Source organism: Vulpes vulpes, chromosome 9 (genome assembly GCF_048418805.1).
Source record: "Vulpes vulpes isolate BD-2025 chromosome 9, VulVul3, whole genome shotgun sequence".
In the NCBI taxonomy this organism is placed as follows: domain Eukaryota; kingdom Metazoa; phylum Chordata; class Mammalia; order Carnivora; family Canidae; genus Vulpes; species Vulpes vulpes.
In genome coordinates this window covers 37,140,368-37,168,142 of record NC_132788.1, presented here as the reverse complement: position 1 = coordinate 37,168,142, position 27,775 = coordinate 37,140,368, and the positions used below count along the sequence as shown (strand labels likewise).

Sequence of the window (27,775 nt, the reverse complement as noted above, 5' to 3'; positions counted from 1 at the left end):
TCCTCTTTACATCCTTTGCCACCTTATTGTTTAATTATATTTAGGAATTTAAAAACATCTATTGTTTTTGTCTCTAATCTAATTCCTTTTTTAGCTATCAAAGTTAGGTAAGAGCTATTTTTCTCCATCTCCTACAAAATGGGAGTCTAAACGAGTTTTCTTTCCTGAGTCCACTGACACCTGCTTCAGCCTTCGGTAAATCGCTGAAATTATCCCCATTCATAACCTTCTAGTTGTTAAGTTCAATGAACTTTTTCAGTCTTTATCTGACACCAGTGGGAATAACCATCCAAAATTGCTGGCTTAAAGGTAAAAGAAGGTTATGAGATCAAATACGATCCATCGGTTTCCTCTGAGAAATAGCCATCTGCAAAAAATATGTGTGGGTTTGGTTCTATCCTTCATCACTGGGTTATAGCACTAGTTAAAGGTTTGTAAAACATCCAAACAGTCTGCTTTTGCTTCTGGGTCTTTTTCTCCTTCTCATAAATGAATGGTAGGGTATGATTTATGCAGCACATTTCTCTCTTCTGCTCGTGTGTGTGTGGCTATCATCAGGCTGCTGTAGCAACTGTGAGCAGGTTACCTATAGTTTATACAAGAGAGACAAGTTCCATGATCACTGTCCATTTGTAGCTATAGTCTCTGAATTCCCCTTTTTACCTGGACACGACCTGAATACCCACATGAGCTTCTGGATGGAACAGTAGAATTTAAGCTGTGTTTAAAACCAGACTCTAGGCTCTGGAACCAGACTGCCTGGTAGACAGTAGATGGTAGATATCAGTGCTGCACCTTTGATAGGTTACTTAACACCCTGTGCTTTAGTTTCCTAATTTGTAAAGTAGAAATAATTGCAGTAAGTTATTATTTGTGTTAAAAGAGATGCAAAGCTTTTAGGAGAGAGCTTGATATCTAGTAAGCACTCAATAAGCTTTAGCTGGTATTAGTATAAGAATTAAAATTGGAATTAAGATGAAATTGAAAATAGTATGAGCATTTGTATTAGCATTATTACCAGGCTGGCTTTAGGCTCATGAGTAAAACCCTATGTCTAAATTTTGGAAGGAAGATGAAGAACAGAGTGACCAGGAATCACAGCAAAAATGAGTGAAGCCACGGTAATGATAATTATTTATGTGGAGACTACATTAATACACACAATAAGTCAAGATATGTCTGTCTTTAAATGACAAGTAGATATTTTACAAATATCACATGTCTTCATAGTCAAGAAGTCCTTATGAGTTTGAAATACAAAATCGCAACCATAAAACTTTTAATACCTTTTGGGTGCATTTCATGCTCTACTTTGTTGAGTAACTTACCTATTCTACTCATTTAGAATAGTAAATTAATAGCTATTTTAAAAGGCTGACAAAAAAGACATTTCTATTCTACCTAGAATCTAAGGAGTCTGAGGTTATGGATAGCCCATTTAAAAATTATATTTCCACAAACCATACTAAGTTGTAGTTTTCTATTATGTCAGACATCACTCTTTGTGTCAAATATGAATGCAAATTTTCCACTAAATAACAGGGTGCAAAGTATTAGCCATGATGCATTTTCCACATCTACAAAACAAGGGGGTATACTAATGAGAAACTCTCTCACATCTCTTGCACTGTTAATATCGACCATGTGACTCTGGGTGTAAAGCAATTACACAGACTTAGCCTCCAGTTACCCTTGAGTTATTGTTGCCAGTGGGTGCTGTAATCACATTATGTAGAAAAAAAATCATGGCTCAATCAAATGGAAATTTGCTGTTGGTTATCACCTTAAATTCTAAGCAGACAGTGGTTTCAAAAGGAATTTAAAATGTCCTTGATGGGGCGCCTGTGTGGTGCTGTTGCTTAAGCCTCCAACTCCTGGTTTTGGCTCCTGAGAGTCATGATTTTGGTGTCCTGAGATTGAGCCCCATGTGAATCTCCATGCCCAGCTCAGAGTCTGCTTGAGACTCTCTCTCCCTCTGTCCCTCCCACCTACTCTCTCTTTCTCAAATAAATAAATCTTTAGAAATAAATAAGTAAGTAAATAAATAAATAAATAAATAAATAAATAAAATGTTCCTGACATTGACATTGTTCTAGTCACAAAAATACTTTGTGTTGGAGAGAATAAAGAGAATAAAATTAATACAGTAGTTTACAGTGGAAGAGAACAGAGCTGTAACATCAGGCAACTCAACCAGTATCTGTGATTGGCTTCTCAACCAGGTAATATACTCTGAGCATACACCTAACTATTTCCAGATTCCTGAAATAATGAAAGGAGTTTGAAATTAAAGAAACTCCCATATTAGTGCTGGAAACTAGAGAGAGGGGACACTTGACATTGGTATTTTGTCAAATTTCTTCAACTTGAGATTTAGATGGGGTCAGTGTAAAATAAAAGTCAACCCAATTCACAATGCCATGGGAAGGGAGGCACCTGGGTTGCTCAGTGGTTGAGCATCTGCCTTTGGCTCAGGGCATGATCCCTGGTCAGGGGACTGAGTCCTGCATCAGGCTTCCCACAGAGAGCCAGCTTCTCCCTCTGCCTGTCTCTGCCTCTCTGTGACTCTCATAAATAAATAAATAAAATCATAAAAAAACAAAAACAAAACAAAAGCCCAATGCCAGAGGAAAGAAAAACTAGCCAAATAATCAAGGGTCCTCAAAAGGATTCTACAAGTCCTTTTTCTGTACAATGATGGCCACTGAAACAAAAATATGATCACTTGAAAATTAAAATAACATTATCTAAGATAACGATTTGGTAGAGAGGAAGTAACTATCATCATTGATGGTTTATAAAATTAAAAGAGAATACTGCATGTAAAACTTTATAGGATAAAACAAACACAGGACTTCAATGAAAATGTATGGCTTTAACTATTTTCACTGTAAATAAGAAAAATGAGAAAAAGAAAAAACACAAGAATTAAGCTTTAGGTTTCTTCTGCTGTTTTATTCATAGCATTCTGACTACCAAATGCTCTACAAACTTTTCCTTAGCAAACAGGACATGGCACCCACCTAGCTTTCTGCCTGGGTCCCCACTATGCCTCCTATCACCTTTATTGCTCTGATAGTGGAGGCTTGCCCTGGGCTCCAAACTGTTCACTCTAACAATGTCATCTGTTCCTGTGACTTTGGTGACCTCTGACATGTGATTGGAGCTCACTGCTGTATTCGTTTTTTTTTGTTTTTTTTTTTTAATTCATGAAAAACCCAGACAGTCAGAGACACAAGCAGAGAGAGAAGCAGGCTCCATGCAGGGAGCCTGATGTGGGACTTGATCCTGGGACTCCAGGGTCATGCCCTGGGTTGAAGGCAGAGGTGCTCAATCGCTGAGCCACCCAGGCGTCCTATCCAGTGTATTCCAAGAAGCAGTCTTTTCACTAGATTTTTAAATGCTCGTTTCTGTTACCTCCACTTTCACCACCTTCAAATGAGTTTTTATCATTTCTTATTTAAATAGCCTCAGAACAATCCTCTAGCTTTTACTCTTGTCACCCTCTGATTGATTCTCCAAGGTTAGTCAGAAGGAACTTCTAAAATATGTAAATATAACGTACCACTCATCTACTTAAAGCTTCTCAATGTGTTCCCATTGCTTTTATGATAGAGATAAACATTTTTAACATGGCCTATAATATCCTTTATAATGTGGCCTCTGCTTATCTCCCCAGGCTTGTACTGAGAGGCGTTTTTGCCCTTACCCCTTGCTATGTCTTCTTTTGGTTACTAGAACATGTCATATGGAATGTGCTAATTGCTGGACTTGTAAATTTCTGCAGCATATTCCTTTCTCTTTTGGTAAATACACAGAAAAAAATCTATTAAAACTTATCTAAAGGCTAAAGTATTTGACATATTTTTTCTTATTCTTTATGTCATTCTATTTATTATTTCCATTCCCCAAAACCAATCCTAGAGTTCATACTCATATGCACTTTCATTTACTGAAGACCATGTTTCTAACCTACTTCTTGCAGCAAACAGTTATTTTAGCTATGCATTAAACTGTATTACTGAGGACCTCTGTGTATAATAAATTTTGTTTTCCTGTGTCTTCTTGTGGCTTCTAGCACCTTCTTGTGGCTACCTCTGACTCACCATCTTCTGAAACAATACAAAACACCATAGCACAGACAGCATTCATTCTAAGTCCATTTTTGCAACTCTCCCTCCCCTTTCTATCACCTCCTATGGAGAAAAATGGAGTTAAGACAAATTAATACAAAGGAATAAGATTTGTAGGATAGATGTGAGCTTTGCAGAACAACAAACATTGTAATATATGTTTGTTTTGCTCCATCCCCACAAGAACCAATTATTACCTCTTTGAAAATGATGTCACCCAATTAAAAATGCATGTTCCAGATTGAATGGTTCAGGCTTGAGGAATTGTTCTTTGGATGGGGAGGGCAGCCCAAGGGCATTTTAAAGACTAAGTCCTGGAAGCTCACCCTAGAGTCTGTTTCTTCAGTCCTCCCAATAGCTCTGTGGACCATTTATATCCACTAATAAATTCTCTTCTGGATAAACCAAAACTGGATTTTTCAGCCATACATCCTGTATTTTGAATCCTGTTACCAGATACTAAGCCATGCACATGTAGGGTGAAGCTCCAGGTGAAGCTCAGGGAGCTGTAATATGAGTAATTCCTCAAGTTTACACAAGATGGAAATATCTTTCATTTATAAAATGTCAGAGTAAGGGAGCCCGGGTGGTTTAGCATTTTAGCGCCACCTTCGGCCCAGGGCCTGATGCTGGAGACCCAGGATCAAGTACCATTATCGGGCTCTCTGCATGGAGCCTGCTTCTGCCTCTGTCTATGCCTCTGCCCCCCACCTCTCAAGAATAAATAAAATCTTAAAAAAAAAATGTCAGAGTGAACACCCAGGGAGATACTAGAATGATACCCTAAACCTGCCTTTAAAAGCTTGATAAGTGTCATGGGGTTAACTTATTGTGTATGTAATATAATTACTTGACATAATGAAATCCAACATTCTAAAGAAATAAAAAAAATCCAGCATTCAATAGGTAATAGATAAAATGTCTACTTTCCAAAAAAGACTGTTAGACACTGCAAGAATAGGCACATGTGACCTATAAACAGGAGAGGAATAGGCAATAGAAACAAATCCAGAAATAAATAATAGCATTGTTACAAGGTCTTTAAACTAGTTATTAAAATATGCCTAAATTAAAGGAAAATATGAATATTATATCAAAGGAAATAAAATATATAAAAAGACCATGGAAACTCGAGAATTGAAAAAACAATACCTGAAATAAAAATGGAAGAAAAACTCATCAACTCAAAAACAAAAAAAAATTGTCCAAACTGAAGCAAAGGGATAAGAAAATAAAACAAAATAAGCAAGAAAAATCAGTTTCAGTGACCTGTGGGACAACATAAAGCAATCTAACATTCATTTAATCAAAGCCCTCAAGAAAAGAAGGGAAAAATAATTAAAGAAGTAATGGCCAATGTATTTTACAAATTGGACAAATACCATAGATCTGTAGATCCAGGAAACTTAATATGCATCAACCCATATAAAGAAAGAGAAAAAGAAAAAAAAAGAAAAAGAAAACTATACTGTCATATAGCATAATTAGGTTGCTGAAAACCAGGGATAAAGGGGAAAAAATCTTCACAGTCACATGAAAAAAGGCCATATCACATACAGAAGAACAAAAAGCTAAGAAAGATGAGAAACTCTTTGCCAGAGTCTATGCTAGGCAGAAGATAGTAAAACATTTATAACATGCTAAAAGAAAAAAAGAAAGCCAAACTCAATTTTATATCTAGTGAAAATATTTTTCAAGAATGAAGGCAACAAAAAGAAAGATTTTCAAGGATGTGGATGGAGCTATAGAGTATTATGCTAAATGAAATAAGTCAGAGAAAGACAAATACCATATGATCTCACTCATGTGGAATTTAAGAAACAAAACAAATGGGCAAAGGGAAAAAAGAGAGAGGGAGAGAGAGGCAAACCAAGAAACCGACTCTTAACCACAGAGAACAAACATGATTACCAGAGGAGAGGACTATGAGGGTGTGTGGGAAATAAGCGATGAGAATTAAGGAGTGAGCTTGCTGTAATAAGCATCAGGTCTTGTATGTATGGAACTGTTGAATCACTGTATCATACACCTGAAATTAATATCTCACTGTATGTTAACTTACTGAAATTTAAATAAAAACTTAAAATAAGAATGAAAATAACATAAGGATTTTCTCATATAATCAAAAACGGAATTATTGCCAGCAGATCTGTGTTGCAAGAAATGTTAAAGGAGTTTCTTTAGATTGAAAGGAAATAATACAATATGGAAACTTGTATGTACACAAAGAAATGAAGAGTACTAATGTAGATAAATGTAAAAGATATTTCTCTCTCATTAAAAAATGTCTTCAGAAGATAGCTATTTTTAAATAAAAATGATAAGAATACATAGTGGAATTTGTTATGTGGAAATAAAGAGGATGACAGTAGTACAAAGGCCCGATGTGGGAAAAAGCATACTAACGTGCAGTTCTTACATTATTCACACTGATAAAATACTATTAAAAGACCAAATAAGTTAGAGATTCATACTGTAATCCTTACAGCAACCAATGGAAAATAAAACCAAGAGGTATACGAAGCCAATAGTAAACGTTGAACAAAATTGTGAAAATATTCAGTCTAAGGAATGTAAGAAAAAAGAAGCAACAATAAAAAAGATAAGGCAAATAGAAAACAAAAAATAAGGTAGATTTAAACCCAAGTATTTGTGTGGGTGTGGGAATGTGTGTACATAAAAGTTTTAAATACGCCAACATGAATGTCTACAATATATTTTTCAAAATCCTGCTTTAAGAAATGGATAGGTGAAAGCCAAGAAGACTGATTAAGATATATCATGCAAACACAAATCACAAGAAAACAGGAGTGGCTGCATTATGATGTGAAAAAGTAGAATCTACAGCAAGAAATATTGCCAGGCAATAAACAGTAACATTTGAAAGAGACAAAAAGTTCAATTCGACATGAAGAACTTCGTGTTGCCTCTAGGTTTATGGTAATTTGTTACAGCAATAAAGGTAAATATTATACTTAATCTGACAAAGCACTCATATTCAGAATATAAAAAATAGTTTCACAACTCAATTATAGGAAAAACACTAATTTAAAAACCGACAAAAGATTTGAATAGATCTTACACAAAGAAGACATATGAAAGATGTTCAGTGTCACTAGTCATCAATGAAATATCTAAAAATGCTGCCACACATTTACTAGAATGGGTAAAATTTAAAATGTGGATATTAACTTTGAATTACATGTGGGAAATTGCAGTGAAATACATAATGGTATACCTGATTTGGAAAATATATTGGGAATTTCTCATAAAGTTGAACATATACTTACCATATGACCCAGCAATTCCACTATTAGGTATTTATTAAGTAAAAGTAACAATATAATACAAGACATAGAGGTTTGCATGTAAATATTCATAGAAACTTTATTTGTAATAGTTAAAATCTGGAAACAACTCAAAATATGTATCAGGTGGTAAATAGATTTAAAAAATGTGGTTATCTATACAGAGAAAAAGAACTCAGTGATAAAAGGAATAGAGTAACATATCCAGTGATGTAGATGAACCAAAAAAAATTACATTGAGTAAAAGAAGGCACACTAAGGTCCATAATACGTCATTTCATTCGTATGAGATTCTAGAAAATGCACAACAATCCATGTCACAGAAAGCAGATCAGTAGGAATAAGGTGGGAGGGAACCAATGCTAATTTGTCTAAAGAAGACTTCTGGGGTGATGCAAATGTTCTGTATCTTGACCGTGTTGGTGGTTACGTAGATGCATACGTTTGTCACATTCATCAAACTGTTCACTTAGAATGGGTCAGATATATGTGTGTGTGTGTGTGTCTGTGTGTGTGTCTGTGTGATAGTACCATCAAGTTTAAAAAGGAAAAAGAAAGAAAATCTAAATGGCCACAAGAAAAAAAAATATAAATCTTCCTCTTTCTTTTATCTTCCCAATTAGTTCTGCTTTACTGCTTTAGAACTATCCAGTCTCCTGCCCACTGCTCTGTGCTCATAAGTAGAGAACGTGAATTTGACTCTAAGTTTCCTGTTTCATTTTCATCCAAACTGTGCAGAATTTGGCAAATGTTCTGCTTTTGTGCTATGGAGTTAGGATCACATCCTATTTTCAGTATCGATAGTGCTTTCTTTTCCATTTTTGACTCTTTTTTGTGTATTTTAGTGGCTTGTTCAGGTTGAAGATAAAACAAATGAGTATCACTTTCCTATTTTCCCATAGAGTCCCAACAAAAGTGAATATTTTCCCCTTAAAACTTAGAATAACAAGTTTTTACTAATTGTCCCTAACATTTCCCAGGATAATAATTTGATTCCATTGCATTTTAAAATTTACTAGGCATTATATGTAGATTCAAGTATGGCACGCACTGAAAACAAAAATAAAATTATCATGTGAAATCACTGTGCCAAGAGAAGAAGAGATCACCTGAATTATATTTTGACTTCAATGTTCTTATGTGAATTTCTTATAGTGTTGTTAATATGCTTTTTTTCTCAAAGATTTTATTTATTTATTTGGGATTGAGAGAGGGAAAGAGAGAGAGAGAGAGAGAACACACTGGAGCAGTGGGAGGTGGGGCAGAAGGAGAGGGAGAAGCAGAGTCTCCACAGAGTGTAGACCTCCCAGGACCCTGAGATCATGAGCTAAACCAAAGTCAGAGGCTTAGTCAACTGACCCACCCAGGTGTCCCATGTTGCTTATATTCTTATCCCTTTGACATCATCATAGCCACTTGGTATGGTCTTGCTTCTAGTTTGCTGTCCATTTGAATATTAAGGTATAAAATGCCTTTTCAGAAGAGGTTCTAGGAGGGTGACCTTTTAAACAACTGTAAAGCCGTATTTCTTGAATTTTTGATTATTAAACACATATTTTTAAGCCACCCTAAATATCAAATTATTTAGATTAAAGAATTTTTGTGTGTTTCTTGGATTCAAATCTATAGGCACTGCAAAAGAATTACACTGATGTATGAATCCTCTTGAAATAAAAATTCTTAGAAAAAGAATTTGCTATCCAGTTATCTCCTTTACTAACTTGGCAATTTTGACACTCTTTTTAAAGTCAGGAGAATAGATTAAATTTGATTTTGTGAAGTACTTATTTATTTTGCTTGAGAAGTTTTCAATACTGGAAATCTGGAATGAAATTGAATCCTTTCTTGATAGAAACATATACATCTTTCACTATATTAACCATGGGCCCATGAAGCTATAGGATGTCAACCTTATGTTTGGGGGGGGGGGCACACTGACACAGTCATAGCGCCCTGGGGAAAGTGCTTGTGAGTATTTCATTAAGATGTCCAACTTCTCTCCATGCAAGATACAATTTTCACCTATTACCGGTTGACAGTCTTCCCCATTGGATTTGTTGGAACATTTCTCGGGTCTGATTTCACCTGAGGCAAGATTCCGACAGTCTTAATTTAGGGCCCATTAAAGAGACCTGTGGCAGGTGTTTCTGCTCCTATCAGCCCTAACACTTTCCCACACCAGCCAAATTGGCTCCTGATGTGTTTATGCAAAGACTGCTTGGAGTAATGTATCACAACATATGGGAGAGGAAAAGGAATTTATTCCGAGAGAATATAAATCAAACTAAATCAGTGGAGATATTATCTTGCTAATAATGAAGAGGAGAATTGCTACTAACTTTTATTGTTGTAAAAAATATTCATATGTGGTAGGTTAAAAATCAAAGCTTCTTTTTAGAGTTTATGTCTTTAAAGATCTGGCTCTACACACTCTGTGCTTTGTTTTCGAGTATTCAGAATTGGGAATCAAGCAAATAGTGTTTGAGTCTGTGCTCTGCCTGTAACAGGTTACACATTCTTGGGAAATTTCTGTCACTCATTTAAGCCTCAATTTCCTTATTATTAAAATACACCCTAGTTAAATCTTTTCTAAATTTCCAATAGAGTTTCTTGTATTTATTGAGATGAAAAAGTCTTTAGTAAAATGTAGATGACCAATACATAAAAATGCAAGGAATTGTGGCGGGTATATTTCTATTTTCTCAGCACACAGTATTGATAGGGCACTTTGATATACATGGTTTCATTGTTTTATTTTTTAACACAAAAGATGACCTAATATTTTAAAGTTTTTTTATGGTAGTAAAAAAAAATGCACAGATCTACCCTCCTAACCAAAATTTAACTGTACACGATTTAACTGTAACTTAACACGATTGTTTACTGTAAGTATGGTGTCATACATTAGATCTTTAGAACTTTTTCATCTGATGTGATTAGGAAACCTTTACTCATTGAACACCAATTCCTTATTTCTCTTCCTGGCTCCTGGCAACTGCCATTCTATTTTCTGTATCTATGAGTTTCTACTTTAGAGGCCAAACATGGGTGGAATCATACAATACTTCTCTTTCTGTAACTAGCTTACTTCACTCAGCATAATATCCTCAAGGTTCCTTCATGTTGTGGCATATGACCGGATTTCCTTAATTTTTTTTGGCTCTGTAATATTCCACTGTATGCATTTACCACATTTTCTTTATCTATTCATCCATCAATGGACGTTTAGGTTTTCCCACCCCTTGACTATTAAGAATAATGCTGCAATAAACATCAGATTTCAAATATCTCTTCAAGATCATACTTTTAGTTCTTCTGAGTGTATACCCAGAAATTGAATTGCTAGATCTCATGGAGGATCTTTTGTAAATTTTTTGAGGAACCTCCATTCTGTTTTCTACCATGTCTGTGCTATTTCGTATCCCACCAACAGCGTCTAAGGGTTCTGATTTCTCCACATCCACCCTAAACCTTGTTATCTCTTACCTTTGGTAAGAGCCATCTTAGAAAGTGTGAGGTGATAACTTATTGTGATTTTGATTTGCAGGCCCTGACGCTTAGTGATGTTGAGCATCTTTTCATATACTTGTGGGCCATTTGCATATCTTCCTTGGACAAGTGTTTAATCAATACCTCTACCTATTTTAAAATCAGGTTATTTTTCTTGTTATTGAATTGTAGGAGTTTAAAAAAATAAATATTTTGGAGATTAATCCCTTGTCAGATATATGATTTGCAAATATTTCCCCTCATTTCATAGGTTGCCTTTTCACACTGTGGATTGTTTTCTTTGCTGTGCAGAAGCTTTTTAGTTTGATGTAGTCCCATTGGTCTATTTTTGCTTTTGTTGCCTATGCTTTTGGTGTCACAGCTAAAAAAAAATCATTGCCAGACCAATGTTATGAAGATTTTCCCCTTTGCTTTCTTCTGGGAGTTTTATATTTTCAAGTATTTAATTGCTTATGAGATCATTTTGTGTGTGTGGTGTTAATAAATGTTTCCAATTTTATTCTTTTGCATGTGGGTATCCAGTTTTCCCAACACCATGTGTTGAAAAAACATCCTTTCCTCACTGTGTAGTTTTATCATACTTACGAAAGATCATTTAACTATATACACTTAAGTTTACTGCTACATTCTCTATTCTGGTCCATTGTTCTTGATGTCGATTTTTATGCCAGTACCATACTGTTTTAAATACTGTAGCTTTATAATATATTTTGAAAACAGGAAGTGTGAGGCCCCCATATTTGTTCTTCTTCAATATTGTTTTTGGGTATGCAGAGTCCTTTGTAGTTCCATATAAATTGGAATTGTAGTTCCATATAATTATCTTTCTAGTTCCATGAAAATTTCTGTTGTGAATTTGATAAGAATTGCATTCAGTCTGTACATGACTTTAGGTAGTATGGGCAGTTTAAGAGTAAAAAGCATTCTAATTCATGAACATAAGATATCTTTAATTTATTTGTATCATCTTTAATTTCTTTTCAGTAATGTGTTATAGTTTTCAGTGTATAAGTCATTCACCTCCATGGTCGAATTTAGTCCTATTTTATTCTTTTTCCTGCTATTGTAAATGGGGCTGCTCTCTTAATTTCCTTATCAGACTATTCATTATTTTGTGTATAGTACTGCAACTGATTTCTGCATGTTGGTTTCTGTAATCTGCAACTTTACAAATTTGTTTTTTATTTCCAGCAATTTTTTTTTCCTGAAATCTTTAGGGCTCTCTGTATTTGCAGATCATGTCATCTGCAAACAGAATTTTTACTTCTTTTCTTTTGAATACCTTTACCTCTTTTTCTTGCCTAATTGCTCCAGCTAGGACTTCCAGTACTATGTTAAAGTGAAGAGAATGGACATCCTTGTCTTCTCCTGATCTTAGTAGAAAAGTTTTTAGTTCTTCACCATTGAGTGTGATGTTAGCTGTGGGCTCATCATATGTAGCCTTCTTGGTCTATTGGATGATCATACAATTTTTATCCTTTGTTCTGATTATGTGGTGAATCATAGTAATTGCTTTTTGTATGTTGAACCATCCTTGTATCCCAGAGACATCCTTGTATCCCAGAGATAATTCCCATTGGTCATGGTGTATAATTCTTTTAATGGGTTGTTGAATTTGGTTTGCTAATAGTTTGTGGAGAATTTTTGCATCTATGTTCAGGGATATTTGCCTGTAGTTTTCTTGTAGTCATTTTCTATCTTTGCTATCAAGTCAATGCTTGTCTCATAAAATGTATTTGGAGGGGTTCCTTCCTCTTCAATTTTTGAAGAATTTGGCAAGGATTGGTGATAATTCTTCCTCAAATGTTTATAGTATGAACTAGTGAAGTTATCTAGTTCTGAGCTTTACTTTGTTGCGTGACTTTTTTTTTTGTCATTAATTTAATCTCCTTACTAGTTACAGGTCTCTTTACATTTTTTATTTCTTCATAATTCCACTTTGGTATGTTGTAGCTGTCTAGAGACTTGCCCATTTCTTTTTGGTTATCCAATTTATTGGCATATAATTGCTCAAAGTAGTCTATTACAATATTTAAATTTCTGTGGTATCAGTTGTAATGTCTTCTCTTTGATTTCTTATTTTTTTTAGTCTTTCCTCCTTTTTTCCTGATTTAATCTAGCTAAAGGTCTGTCAATTTTGTTGATCTTTGCAGAAAGCCAACTCTTAGTTTATTCTATTTTTCTATTGTCTATTTTCTATTTCATTTATTTCTGCTCTAAGTTATGTCGTTTTTGCCAACTTTGACCTTCTTTTGTTGTTCTTACTTCTTTAAGATACATAGTGGGGGATGTTTATTTGAGATTTTTTTTTTAAATGTATGCTTTATTGTTGAAAACTTCCTTCTTCATATCATTTTTGCTGTATCCTTAGTTTTAGTACATTGTGTTTTTGTTTTCATTTGTTTCAAGGTATTTTCTAATTTCTCTTTTGATTTTTTCTTGTCCTATTTATTGTTCAAAAATGTGTTATTGGGTGGGGGGATGGGGTGACTGGATGACGGGCACTGAGGGGGGCACTTGATGGGATGAGCACTGGGTGTTATACTATGTTGGCAAATCGAACTCCAATAAAAAAATATACAACCCCCCCAAAAAAATTTTATTTCATTTCCATGTATCTGTGAGTTTTCCAGATTTCTTTCAGTCAGTAATTTCTAGTTTTATTGCATTGTAGTCAGAAAGGATATTTTGTATGGTTTCAACTCTCTTAAATTTGCTAGACTTGATTTGTGGCCTATCTGGCCTAGACTAGTGAATGCATCATGTGCACTTGAGAGGAATGTGCATTTTGCTGTTCTTGGGTGGAATGTCCCATGTATTTCTGTTAGGTTCCTTTGGTCTACAGTGTTAAGTCTTTATTTCCTTATTGATATTCTGTCTGGACTTTCTATCTATTATTTACAGTGGTATTTAAATTTCCTACTATTATTGTGTTGCTGTCTCTTTCTTCAGTCTGTCAAAGTCTGCTTGATGCATTTGTGCTCTGATATTGGATGAATATATTTATAATTGTTTTATCTTCCTGGTGTATTGACCCTTTTATCATTTTATACAGTTGTCCTTTGTGCCTGTGACAGTTTTTGACTTAATGTTATTTTATCTGGTATAAATATGGACACCCCTGTTTTCTTTTGATTAATATTTGCATGGAGTATATTTTTCTACCCTTTCACTTTTAACCTGTGTGTGTCCTTAAATCTAAAGTCTGTATCTCATAGCCAGCTTATAGATGGATCTTTTAAAAATCCATAAATCTACTCTTTTAATTTGGGAGCTTAATCCATTTATATTTAGGGTAATTATTGATTGAGAAGAACTTATTTTGTTAATTGCTTTTTGTCAATCTTATAGCTTTTTTGGTTTTATTTTTATTTATTTACCTATTTTTTATATATGTTAAAGCTTTTTTATCCATCTTTTCCTCGCATCCCGTCTTCCTTTGTGATTTTTTTTTTAAAGATTTTATTTATTTATTCATGTGAGACAGAGAGAGAGAGAGAGGCAGAGACACAGGCAGAGGGAGAAGAAGGCTCCATGTAGGGAGCCTGCATGGGATTCGATCCTGGGTCTCCAGGATCACACCCTGGGCTGCAGGAGACACTAAAGCGCTGGGCTACAGGGGCTGCCCTGATTTTTTTTATTTTTTTCTAGTGACATGCTTTTTCTTTTCTTTTTTAATTTATATATTCTATAGATATTTTCTTTGTGGTCTCCATGGGCTTTATGTATTGTATGACAATCTATTTGAAGTTGATGACAACTTCAATCACATACAAATAGTCTATACTTTTATTTCTTCTCTCCACACCTTGTTATGGATGTCACAAATTGCACCTTTTTGTATTACATATTGATTAGAATGTGTTGGTAGTATGGTTATCTTTTATACCTTTATCTTTTGACTCATATATCAGAATTAAAAATGATTTATGTACTACTATTACAGTATTTAAGTATTCCATATTTGTTTATACTTTACCAGAGAGTTTTATACTTTCATGTTGCTGTTTAGTATTCTTGCTTTTCAACTTGAAGAACTCCTTTTATCATATCTTGTAAGACAGGTCTACTGGTGATGAACTCCCTTAGCCTTTATGTTTTATGGGAAAGTTCAATTATCCTTCCTTTTGAAGGATATTATTGTATTCCTTCTCTCCAGAATTTGTTTGGTTCTTTTTTAAAAAATATTTTCTATCTCTTTATTGATATTCTTGTTTTATTCATGTGCTATTTTCTTGAGCTCACAGAGCACCTTTATAATGATGATTTTGCATTCTTCAGGTAATTTATATTTCTCTTCAGGTAATTTAACTTTAGGATAAATTTTTGGAGTATATTTTGTTCTTTTTAGGGGGACATTTTCTTTGTTTCTTTATTGTTTTATAACTTGGAATATGCCCATTTATAAAACCAGTTGCCTTTCTCAGTCCTTATGATTTCATATAGGGGAAGATGTTCATTAAGCAGCCTAACTAGAGATTTTAGGGGCACCTAAAAACTTGTCAGGGAAGGTGTGGCTTCTCTAGGCCTGAGGAAGCAATTTACCAATTAGAGAGGCATAGCCGGGTTTTTTGTTTGTTTGTTTGCTTGTTTTGTTTTTTGTTTTTTTTTCAGGAGCCTCTAAACTCTTGCTTTATGTGGTGTCTATGGGTGGCACTGAAAGTTCTCTGATTCTGTAGCAGTAATTACCTAATCTCTTGTTCTCAGCTGCTACCAGGCATGGACAATGTGCTGCCTTCCCATCAGTGCCGCAAGACAGGCAAAGAGTTACTAGTAACAATCAGAAAAGGTGGAACTCTGGACACATATTCTACTTCTTTTCCTCCTTCCTGAGGAAGAAGCTTTGACTTGTGTATCTTTTCCCATTTATGCCAAGCTGTGCCAGCTACAGCAAGACACTCCCCATCCTTCTTTATTTACAGTAGCTCCTAGCCATATCAACTAACCTAGTTCCATTAGTGTTCCAAATGAAATGAGGCATAAATTAGGCCCTCAGGTAGCCCTCTGAAAAGCCAGAATGTTGAATGCATGAATGCCCTACTCTTCTCTTTCTCCCTGAGGGAAGAGTAGCTAGTAGGGTGGTTTTATCCAGGGCTGTGCTGTGCCAGCTTGAGAGAGGAGCTGAATCAGGTAGAGTGAAATTGATCTTTCAATCTATTTCAGTGCAGTTGTTTTTAGCTTTGTGCTCTCCTGGTGTACTGAAACTTCTTAACTGGATTAGGGGATTATCTAAATGCCTACATTTTGGTCCACATATCTTGTTAAATCAGTGTTTTTGTGAGGAAAGTAGGGCTGGGACTTCCTATTCCATTTTGCTGACCTTACTTTCTATTTTAAAGTTATTTTATTGCTAGGAAATTCTTTCACTAGTGTCCTAAACTGCTATACCTTTCACCTGTATTAGTAAAGTAGATATCCATAATGTGAACTGACCTGAATCAGGGTTCTGTGAATCACCACCCTCTATTCTATCCATCTTTTATTCTCAGGAGCTTCCATTTTTTAAATGTGATCACAATTGATTGTCTGGCTCTTAACCCAAACTCCATCATTGAGCCTATTTCCTGGTAACTTTCATTCTTGGGACCAGAGACAGTGTGAAGGAAATGTCTCTCAGGTGACTGAGGTCATAAGACATAAAACTTTGTAGTTATTAAGAGTTTGTGTTTTCACCATGTGTAGAAGGCGATCCTTAAGCAAGAAAAGAATGAAGTCGACATGCTAACAGAAGCAGACATGAGAGATACAAAAACATGGTCTTAATGGTGCCTGGTGCCCCTTGAGCTTTTTAGATGAGTCGCGTATGCATTTTTATTCATGATGTTCAAGAAAACTTTCATAGTTAAATTAGTTAAATCTGGGATTTTATTTGTATCTCAAACAGGCTTAACTAATGCAATTTTCAATGAACTAAAAAATATCCCAAACCCTAATAGCAACTTGAACTTTATGATTTTAAGTATTATATTGCATTGCTATGTGGTCTAAATCTACATGGTTTATTTTCTTCTCGTTTTAAATAGGTACAGCCAAATAAATTTTTTAATGCTTTTGTTTGTTTGTGTTTACTCTGATACAGAGTAACCACTAAACCAATATAACCATTCTATAGCATGCTGTCAAAAAGTTGCCTGGGGTTGTGTTGTTAAAACAGATATTTGACAAAAAGGAATGTATATACACCCCAAACATACTATAGCACTGTGTCTATACTTTCATACCCTTCACGTTCTTCTTTCCTCTCCCTAACCCATATTTTTGCCAGATAAATATCAATGTTTGTAAAGATTGTGCCTATAATCCTTTATTTTCCTCCTTAGTAATTTTCTCTATGAAAAAGTTAACAGATTATTCTAAGACTGTTTTTGATGTGTGAACTGTCCTACTAAAGACGCATTAGTCTAACTACAGCTCTAGAAAGTTACTGTAATAACTTCTAATCTTTATCATTTTGTCTTTTTAATGGCTCCCAAACGGTTCTAGAATATGTGAGACAACACATCTATTAAAGTGGAATAATGGTGTACCTAATAGCGCTGAGGCAAGGGCTCTTAGGCTGTGTAACTTTCTTATGAGAACATTAGTTGAGTCTATTTGGGTCAGGAAAAATGAGACTACATTTCAGCTTGAGGAAGTGACATGTTGTTGTTGCCAGACAGGCAGTTTATTATTCTTTTCTGAGCAGAATACCCAAAAGATGCTTTTATTTGTATTTCCAGATGTTTCATCATATCATTATTATGATGAACTATTTTAGAATACAATTACATAGGCAGCATCCTCAAGAATAAATAAAATGATAAGCTTCACTGAATTATCAAAGAGTTTATGGAAGATTTTTTAAAATACAAAGCAATCTATTTCCAACTTCTTATAATAAGAAACTATTCCAAACTTGGTGAAATCACAGTCATTTTTAGAGCTTGCAGGGACTTTGAGATCACTTGATCATAAAACTACACAGAGGTAGTTTAGAAAGGAAATTACAAGTACACAGCAGGGAGAGCTAATGTACCCCATAAGTTCGGGGAAGGCATTCTGGAGAAATAAACTTTAATCTGAGTGCTATAGGATAAAATGAGGGAAGGGTGAGAGCAGCTGGCTGAGGTTTTCTAGCCAAAGTGAATATTCTCGCAAGTGAGAGAAGGTGTATGTGTTCAAGAAACTGAAGAAACTGAAGGATGTCAGGTTGGCTTACCTTTAACAACTGTGTTACTTAGTTTCTATAAGCCTCAGGGCCTAGTTTCTATAAGCTTCAATACATTCCATTTAAGAATCAAGATAATCATAGGGTGCCTGCCTAGCTCCATCAGCAGAGTGTGTGACTCTTGATCTTGGGATTGTGAGTTCAAGCCTCATTTTGGGCATGGAGCTTACTTTTAAAATCAATAACAACAAAACACCTTAAAAAATTAAGATGATAATAGTACCTACCTCCTGGAATTGTCATGGTTAATTCTAATTCTATTCATAAAAGTTTTGTCCCAGTGCTCTTAGCATGTATTTTCACTAAAGAGTAACTTTAGTAGATTTTTAAACAACTATTTGAGAGAGGAGGAGAAAGAATGAGAGAGAGCAAACATGATCAGATGGAGGGGCAAAGGGATAAGCAGATTCCCTACTGCCTGAGGAGCCTGATGTAGTGCTCAATCTCAGAACCCTGAGATCATGATCTGAGTCAAACCAGATGCTTAACCAACTGTGCCACCTAGGCACCCCAGAAATCGAAAGATTTTAAGTGAAGAATGACGTGGTCAGATTTTTAAAATTAGTTGTTCTTCAGAGTAGAAATGGATTTATAGAGAACAAGACTAAATGTGGTAAGATCAGTTAGAATAACTTTATAGGGATCCAGCTGACAGCTGGTGACGGTGTGGGTTAAGATAAAAAATAACAACAGAGATAGAGAGAAGTGGATTAATAAAATTTGGAATATTATATTTTAGTGCAATTATTAGAGGAAGAGTATAGGGATGAAGAGAGAATAGTATGGGATAACTCCCAGTTTCCTAGTTTCTATTACTCTATAAGACATGACCATGTAGCAACTTGAAACAACATACATATATTATCTCATAGTCTATGAGTCAGGAGAAATCAGAGTTCAGCTGAGTCCTCTGCTCAGGGTCTTCCAAAGCTGAGATCAAGATGGCATTTGGGACTGTAGTCTCATTTGAAGACTCTAACTGAAAAAGACTTCCCTTCCATTACAGTTCCCTAATTCTATTCATTTAAAGCTGGTCACATCATTATCATGGTGCTGCACCATCTAGGATGCCACTGCCCTGAATGTGGACTCCCACAAGTGTCTCAAATGTGTTTACCATGCTTGAGTACACAAATGCAAACACATCTCAGAATATGAAAGAAACTGTAATTGATAGTATATTTTCTCATCACATAAATTTACCATTTGGAATTTTAGGGTATGCACATAGAATAATACATCTTCCAACTATGTCTCCTTTTGGACACTTTAGGAAGTTATCACTCCATTTTTGGACTGTGATCTCTTTGATGCTGGTAATACACTAGCTTTGCACAAACTGCCATGAGTGAGAATGATGCACAAGGGGCCTTGAGCAGAGTGAGAAGAGGAGTAGATTCACCTACGGAATGTCCATTCCTGGTCTGGGTAAGCCTTAAGAGCAACCTGGGACAGCATGATGTCAAATGTTAATTGTATTTTATTCAAAATCAGTTGAGAATATTTATTCAAAATATTGAATACTGAAATACTTTGGATGGATAAACCAACTGTAATTACTTTTTTTTTTAATCTTTTTTTTTTTTTTTTAATGATAGTCACACACAGAGAGAGAGAGGCAGAGACACAGGCAGAGGGAGAAGCAGGCTCCATGCACCGGGAGCCTGACGTGGGATTCGATCCCAGGTCTCCAGGATTGCACCCTGGGCCAAAGGCAGGCGCTAAACCGCTGCGCCACCCAGGGATCCCCCAACTGTAATTACTAAAAACAAAACTCACAAACAGGAACATATTGCATTTTACACCTAAAAGGAAAGGAGAAAATGAATAAATTAAACGAAGAATCTAAAGTTACAAAAGACATAATTTTAAAGTTCTACAAAAGCATTTTTCTCCTCAAGCAATGAATGTTCTATTGGAACTCTTATTCTAATTGGATAAATTACATTCTTTACAGGAGTGGAATGAAATTGAGGTTTTGGAGCATCTAAATTTGAAAAACTCTTAAAAGAATCATAAGTAGTGATAAATTACATGCGATTTGCCTTGTAAAATACAGTTGTTGGGAAAAGACATTCTGAATGAAGGTAAACAAGGCAGTATATGCAAAAAAAAAAGTGAGCTGAAGTATTTACCTATTTCAATATAAAAAGTAGAATTGAGAATATTCTCTACTTAACAGAATTTGCTGTGAATTTAACAGGTACCTCGGCACTTAAAGATACTATTTCCTCATTTAAAAATATGGTCTATGTAGAAGAGTCCATTGAGAAGGCTACAATTTTAAATATGTTTGCTAAAAACTTTAAAGGAGGGTACTGGAAATTTTATGAAAATATTAAAAATGAGGTCATATTGAAAAGAACGCATTCTTCGAGAAAGATACCATAATAGGTGCTGATATCATTAAGAAACTAAGGTATGTGAATATGTAGCAAGAGTAATTTTTCTGCTTGTTATTTTTTATGGCTCAATCGATATAAAAATGTTTGAAAAAACATTTCTTTAAAATAAATGTTCTCATCTTTAGAGGGAAATTTATTATTTAAAATAATTTTAAATTGTTTGAAAATATTTTTTAAAGTTTGTTAATAGAATTATTCTATATGGCCACCAACACATAACCCCATCTGTTGGTCAATATATATTTCAAAAGTTATATAATTTGAATTCTTTTTAGATAGTTTTTCACTTTTAAAAGTATCCCAGTTGGGACAATACATTAGATGATTATCCTGTCTATATATCTCTTCACATGCCTTGCTGTTTAAATATCTGTAGGTGAAAGGGCACGTCTCACTCATAGTTCTTACTTTCCCAAAGTACATATGCCAGTGTGACAGAGACTATAACCTTATGTACAAATCCTTTTCTTCATCCTGTAGAAATTAGCCTACATTTTTGTAGCTTCTTGTAAAGCTTGTAAACGTGACAGAGTTTTATGAGTGGATGATGAGCACAAGTGACACATGTCAGTTTCAGGCATGGTGCATATTTGGGAGGTTCTTTTATTTTCTTTTCTCCTCTTGCTAGGCGAAGTAGCAACAACCATAAGCATGACCTTGAGAGCCCTCATTTTATAGATGGCAGAGCCACTCCCTGAATCGAGTCTGCATGTCTGAATTTTCTGGCAGTGCATACCAACCAGAAAAACTCAGTACTGTTACCGAAGCAAAAAAACACTTCATAGTTTTAACTCACTGAGATTTTGGCGGTACAGAAATGGGTACCTTAAAGCAGAATGCTGCCATAATAAAATGGGAACTATGTGGTATTGTGTGGTTTTGTTTGTTTTTGAAGTAGACTCTATACTGGCCAATATGGGGCTTGAATTCATGACCCTGAGATCAAAATAAACTGAAATCAAGAGTCGGACACCCAACTAAAAAAGCCATTTGCAAATGTGTTATCCGATAAAGAGCTAGAATCCAAAATCTATAATGAATTATCAAACTCGACACCCAAAAGCCAAAAAATTCAGTCAAGAAATGGGCAGGAGACATGAAAAGACATTTCTCCAAAGAAGATGTACAAATGGGTAACAGACACATGAAAACATGCTCAACATCACTCATTATCAGAGAAATGCAAATCAAAACCACAATGAGATACCATCTTACACCTGCCAGAATGGCTGAAATAAAAAAATACAAGAAAAAAGTGTTGGCAAGGATGTGGAGGAAAGGAAACCCTCTATACTGTTAGTAGGAATGCAAACTGGTGCAGTCACTCTGGAAAGCAGTATGGAGGTTGCTAAAAAGTTAAAAATAGAGTTCCCCTATGACCCAGCAGTTGCCTTATTAGATATTTTTCCAAAGTATACAAACAAACAAAAACCAAAAAAAAGTATACAAATATAGTGATTCTAAGGGGCACATGTCCCCCAATGCTTATAGCAACAATGTCCACAATAGCCCAAATATGGAACGAGATAAGAGGAAAACAGAGAGGGAGGCAAACCATAAGAGACTCTTAAAACTAGGAAACAAACTAAGGGCTGCTGGAGGGGAGGTGGATGGGGGGATGAGGTAACTGGGTGATGGGCATTAAGGAGAGCACTTGATGGAATGAGCACTGGGTGATATATGCAACTGATGAATCACTAAATTCTACCTCTGAAATTAATAATATACTAATTAACCTATATGTTAATTAAATTGAATTTTTTAAAAAAGAGAAAACAAAACAAAACAAAACAAAAATACAGAAGTAGGAAGGGAGCATGGAGGATGGCTAGTGATCCTGAGCGGGCAGTAGGTACATGGGTGTGGGGGCTGCTTGGGCCTGGGGGCTGGTGTCCCTGAATGTTCTAGCCTCACCTACTATAGAACAGCCCTTGACCAGTCACTATCACTGACTTGAACAGACCTAGGGAGGTCATATACAGGCTGGGACTTAATCCATGGAGACTGTGATCAGAGGTACCTGGGTAGGCTGGGCGACAGGCTGCATGGTGGTGGTGGGGGTGGTGAGCCCACCAGCCCTTGTCAGTGTGGTCTGTGCAGCCAACCTAGTAATGGCAATGGGGCTGATCACCTGGCTTCAGGAGTTGGCAATAGTGCCCAAGGTGGTGATGGGTTTGGCCAGGGAGGCTCTGGTGCTGTGGCCCACATTTCTGGCAAGGCTGGGGGGAATGGTGCCTGTCACTCTGCTGAGGGTTGTGAAGCCTATGGTGTTTTTCACAATCGACATGGTGATGGTGGGCTTCATAGTGGAGACAGTGACCGGAGTGACCAGGTGAATACCCCTCAGTGGACATGGTATCCACCTTTAGCACCACCTGGGTCACCACCTTACTTCCTATGGCCAGTGGCAATTTGGGAGATGGCAATGTTGGTTTTGGGGGGGGTGTTCCACTTCTTGAAGTCACCACCTTGGTGGTGATAGTGGTGATGGGGCACTTGATGCCAGGACTGCTGTCACACCCGTGGCCAACTTGGAGATGGTCTTGATGATGGAGGTTGTGCTGGACTTAACAGTGCTGGGGGCAAATGCTTTGAATGCCCAGTAAGGGCTTAGTCCCAGCCACACTGGTCTATATGGAACTGATGATAGTGGTGGGTTTGCCATCTGCTGAGGGAACCAGCTTCAGGAAGGTCCCAGCTGACAGGGGCTCTTTGGTCTGGACACCCACCATCACTTTGCCCAGATTGGAAATCAAAGCACTGCCTTCTGCAATAGAAATGGGGCTCTTCACCCATTGTCTTGGTGATACCACCCACAACCATGGCCATCACCTGGGCTTGCTGAGCCATCATCACATTCCCTGACTTGTGTGCCAGGATGATGAGGTGGGTGGATGTGTTGGCAGTGGAAGAGATGGAAGTCCCCACCTGGGCTGTTGCAGTCACCAGTGTTTGAGTGGCTGGGTTGCTGGCCATAACTGGCACATATATAAACTACAGAGTATAGCCAGGAGGGTGGTGGTGCCAGTTATCATAGCCATGGTTCTGACGATGGCGGTGCCTGCTGCAACACTTGGCACTGTGGGCACCAAGGAAGATCATCTGGATGGTGGCAGCTGTGGCTGCTAGTGCAACCATCCTGCTCATCTTTGGGCTGCTGCCGATTACTGTTCCCCGGGCACTCTGCCCATTCTGCAGTGAGAACTGCTTTTGATAAAGTAAGGAATACCTTCTACATTGTTAGATCAAATAATCAGATGTGAATTAGAGGTTATTTCTTGTTTTTCAATATGTACACACAGAATTTCCCAGCCCTGTTTATCCAGAAGACCATATGTAGTGCTTTACCGTACCGTCTTTGTCTAAAATCAAGTGTCTCTGTGTGTGGGTTTATCTGGGGGTTCTCACCTCTGTCTCAGGTCTGCCTAACTCTGCACCCAGTATCATACGCTTACTTATTGCAGTGTAAAAATAAATCTTGATGTCCATTAGAGCAAATCCCATCACCTTTTTCTTCTCTTTTGGCTATTCTTGGTCTTTCACATTCCCATATAAATTTTAGAATCAGCTGACAATTTCACAAAGGAACCTATTGGGATTTTGATGATAATTCATTGGATCTATAAATCAATTTGGGGAGAATTTTTACAGTATTGCATCTTCAACTTCGTCACTCATATAATCTTCTCATATACAAATGGATTTAGTTTGCAGATACTTTGAGAGTTTTGCATCTATGTTCATACAGGGGATCAGTCTATTTTTTGTCTTATACTGTCCTGTTTAAGCTCTGCAATCAAGGTTTTGTTCCTTTCATAAATTGAATTGCTGGAATGTGTATGTTCATTCCCTATCCTCTGAAAGAGTCTGTAGAGGATTAGCATGACTGTCTCCCTAAATGTTTGGTAGACATCACTGAACTTTCTGGACTGCTCTGCTATCAACGTGCACTCCACCGCAGCATACTTGGAGGATATAAGATCTCAATAAAGGGTGATTCATCTACAGAAAATAGAACCCGCTCTTGCTTCATGTGCACCACTAGAAAACGAGTCCTTGACTAATTGAATTACATTGTTGTCTTCCTCTTTTAAAAAAAAAAGCATATATTATTTGATGCTTACTATATGTCAGACACTCTGCTAAGAAATTGGCTTGTACTATCTCACTTAATCCTTTATCAAAACTAGGAGAGCCTTTGGTTCACTGATGAGAAGCCTGAGGCATGGAGAGATCAGCAAACTCCATGGAGGACCAAGCTGGGGAGCAGTGGAGGCATGATTCTATCCCAGGCAACCTGGCGCCAGAGCTTCCTCCCTTCACCCCCAGCTAATGCAGTCTATTTTAGGCTTAGACTATTGCTCTTTTTTCTTCTCTATTGAATTGACTCTTCTACTCACTTATTTCCTCATTTTCTTAATATCAAATAAATGCCTTCATAGTCGAATTTTCCTTGATTAATGCTTTGTTCAAATTCTGTGTTTCAATATATGGTATTTTATTCTCACTCCTGAATGGTTGTTAATTTTAATTTGGAGTTTTTCTTCATCTGGAGTTATTTAGAAGAATGGTTTAACATTTCTGAGTGGAAAGTTTCTTCGGGGTTAGCCTTTGGTTATTTACTGTCTGGTTTTGTGACATTGTAATCAGAATTGGGCTGTGTAATTTCTGCTTTAAGCACTTTTTCCTTTAGAATTTTTTTGTAACCTAACATCTGGCTAATTATTGCCAGTATTCCATGGTGTTTGAAGAGAATGTATTTTCAATTTGTTTGGTACACATTTCTATATATATCTATCACAGCAAGAGAGATATTTGTGATATTTAAATCTTTATATGGTCAGTTTTTTTCCAGCTTACTTGCCATTTTCTGAGAGAGATTTTTTTCTTCCTCCTTGGTCATGGTTTGCCAGTTTCTCTTTGTATTTTTGAAGATATTTGCCTTATATATTTCAACGCTGTGCTCAGTCATTAACATTTTTCAACATCTCTGCAAAGTGTATTTTTTTTATCAATATAAAACATTTGTCCTCATCACACTTAATACTTGGCCTTTTTTCAATTTTTATCAAATATCCATTTTTTTCCTCAAGCCAATTTTCATTTTTATAATAGTGACCTGGCACGTCTTTGTCTGTTACCAGTTTTCCATGTCAGAAACACATCTGCTGCCTTAGTGCTGCCGCGGGCCCCACCTTACTTATCCCTCGTTGTCTCTGATCTTTGCAGAGCCCTTCAATGAAGTCTTGCGAAGATCCATTTACTCTTTTAAACTGGTAAGATATAATGTAGGAAAACCTATCTGTTGACTGTTCATCTCAGCCTGTATTTTCAGTGTGGCTTGCTCCTACTTCACAGAGGTCTTCCAGGACCATTTAGAACATAATCATTTTCCAAAAACCTTTCTCAGGCTTCTGCAGGAAAGCAGGGCTGTACCTCAGGGCCACTGGCATTGTGCTTTCTTGCCTTTGTTCTTCTTTATTTTTTCCATCATGTCTATATTGTGTTTCACTAGGGATTAACTTCCAAATGTGGACAGATCTGTTCAGATGAAGTTTGCATGGCTACATTCCATGTGCACTTGGAGGCTTGCTGGAATCTTCTCTTCCCTTCTGTTTCTTATTGGCACTTCTGGTGCACAGCCCTGGTTTTCTTCTTTACCTTAAAGGAGTGATTGGAATGATTTGAATAGAGGGGAATAATAACAGAAATGATTATTCCTCTAATAATTTTGTACAACCTTCGATTCTAGCACCTATACTCTGCATGTTATTTTTTTAAATCAGTGTCATCCATTAAATAAGTCCGTAAATAGCAGGAAGTGATATTTGTGCTGAATCACCTTTCTGGCCCCAGTGTGCAGTGTTATGCCTGGCACATAAGCATTCCATAAATGTGACTAATGAGGCACATGTAAATAGATTAATGCATTTATACATACCTAACCCAGAAGGCCATAGGAGATGCAAATGTATTGAACCACGTGTCTTTACTTGTGCCCTCAGCCTCTAATAATCTATTCTTCATATAGCAGCCAGAAAGATTCTTTTAAAACTTAAATCTGATCATGTCACTTCTCTGCTCAAAATCTGGTACTAGGCACTTACTATCTCACTTCAAGTAAGAGCTGGAGTTCTCACATTGGCCTGTGATATCCAATACAATGTGTCCTCATCTCCCTCTGCTCTTTATACAACCCACTCCAGCTATGTTGGCCTCACTGGTTATCCTTAAACAACCTAAGCAGACTATAGCCTCCAGGATTTTGCGTTTTCTTTCCCTCTGCCTGGCCCGTACTCCTCCTCCCCGACATTCACATGGCTTGCTCTGTTACCTGATTCCAACCTCTGCTGGAATGCCACCTTCCTTGAGAATCCCATCCCAACCCAATCTGCCCGTGCGTCTCTTACCACATTGATTTCCTTACACACTGTGACACTACCTGACATATTAAATATTTGTTTATTTACTCCTTCTAGAATGTATGCTCCATGACAAAGGACACATGTCTAGTTTTTCACTGCTGCATCCCAAGGGCTTAGTGAATGATAGATGTAATTTTTAAATGAATAAATAGAAGTATTTGCTTGGCGTTGGTGGCTACTGCTACATTTGCTATAGTCTCTCATATTGAACACATAGACATATACATGTCAGGAAGGAGTGACCATCACTGAATACCACTGGGGATTGTTTAGGTGTGCAGCCATGGCAGGGCAGGCTGGCAGCCATGCACTCTTACCCATGCTCCATATGAGCCAGGTGCTTGGCTATTCATGGATAAGCAAGAACTGCGGGCTTATCCTGGGAGAAGGATGCTATAAAGCCTGTACTCTTTAGATTTTGTGCCCATGACAAAGTAACTCTCATGGGATGGGTGGTGGGAAAAAGCTGAGACTGCACCTGGCTTCGAAGAACAAGACCAATCTTGGTTTGGTGTCTGCAGAATGTCGTCTTCTAGCACTCATGATGCCATGGACAAGAAAGCATGTGAAAAATTGTATATGTATTTAGCTCAAATACAGGTCTGCTATTTCACAGGCTAGGACTTTGGTCATCAGAAGCAGGGGTTTGCAGACTACATTTTCCCCTCAGCTTGCAATGCCAGTGTAGAAGATGGCTATTTGCAATACAATTAATGGAGTGATTTAGGGATAAAGATACATTGTGTATCCTTAAAAACTACTTAATTGAACTAAATTAAAGCTTAGA

The 27,775-nt window shown here is 36.6% G+C and overlaps 1 pseudogene; it reads right to left on the bottom strand.

Annotated features, from left to right (window-relative positions):
• Window positions 1-22,480: 22,480 nt before the first annotated feature.
• On the bottom strand, window positions 22,481-27,531 carry LOC112918516 (host cell factor 1-like; annotated as a pseudogene).
• Window positions 27,532-27,775: the final 244 nt, after the last annotated feature.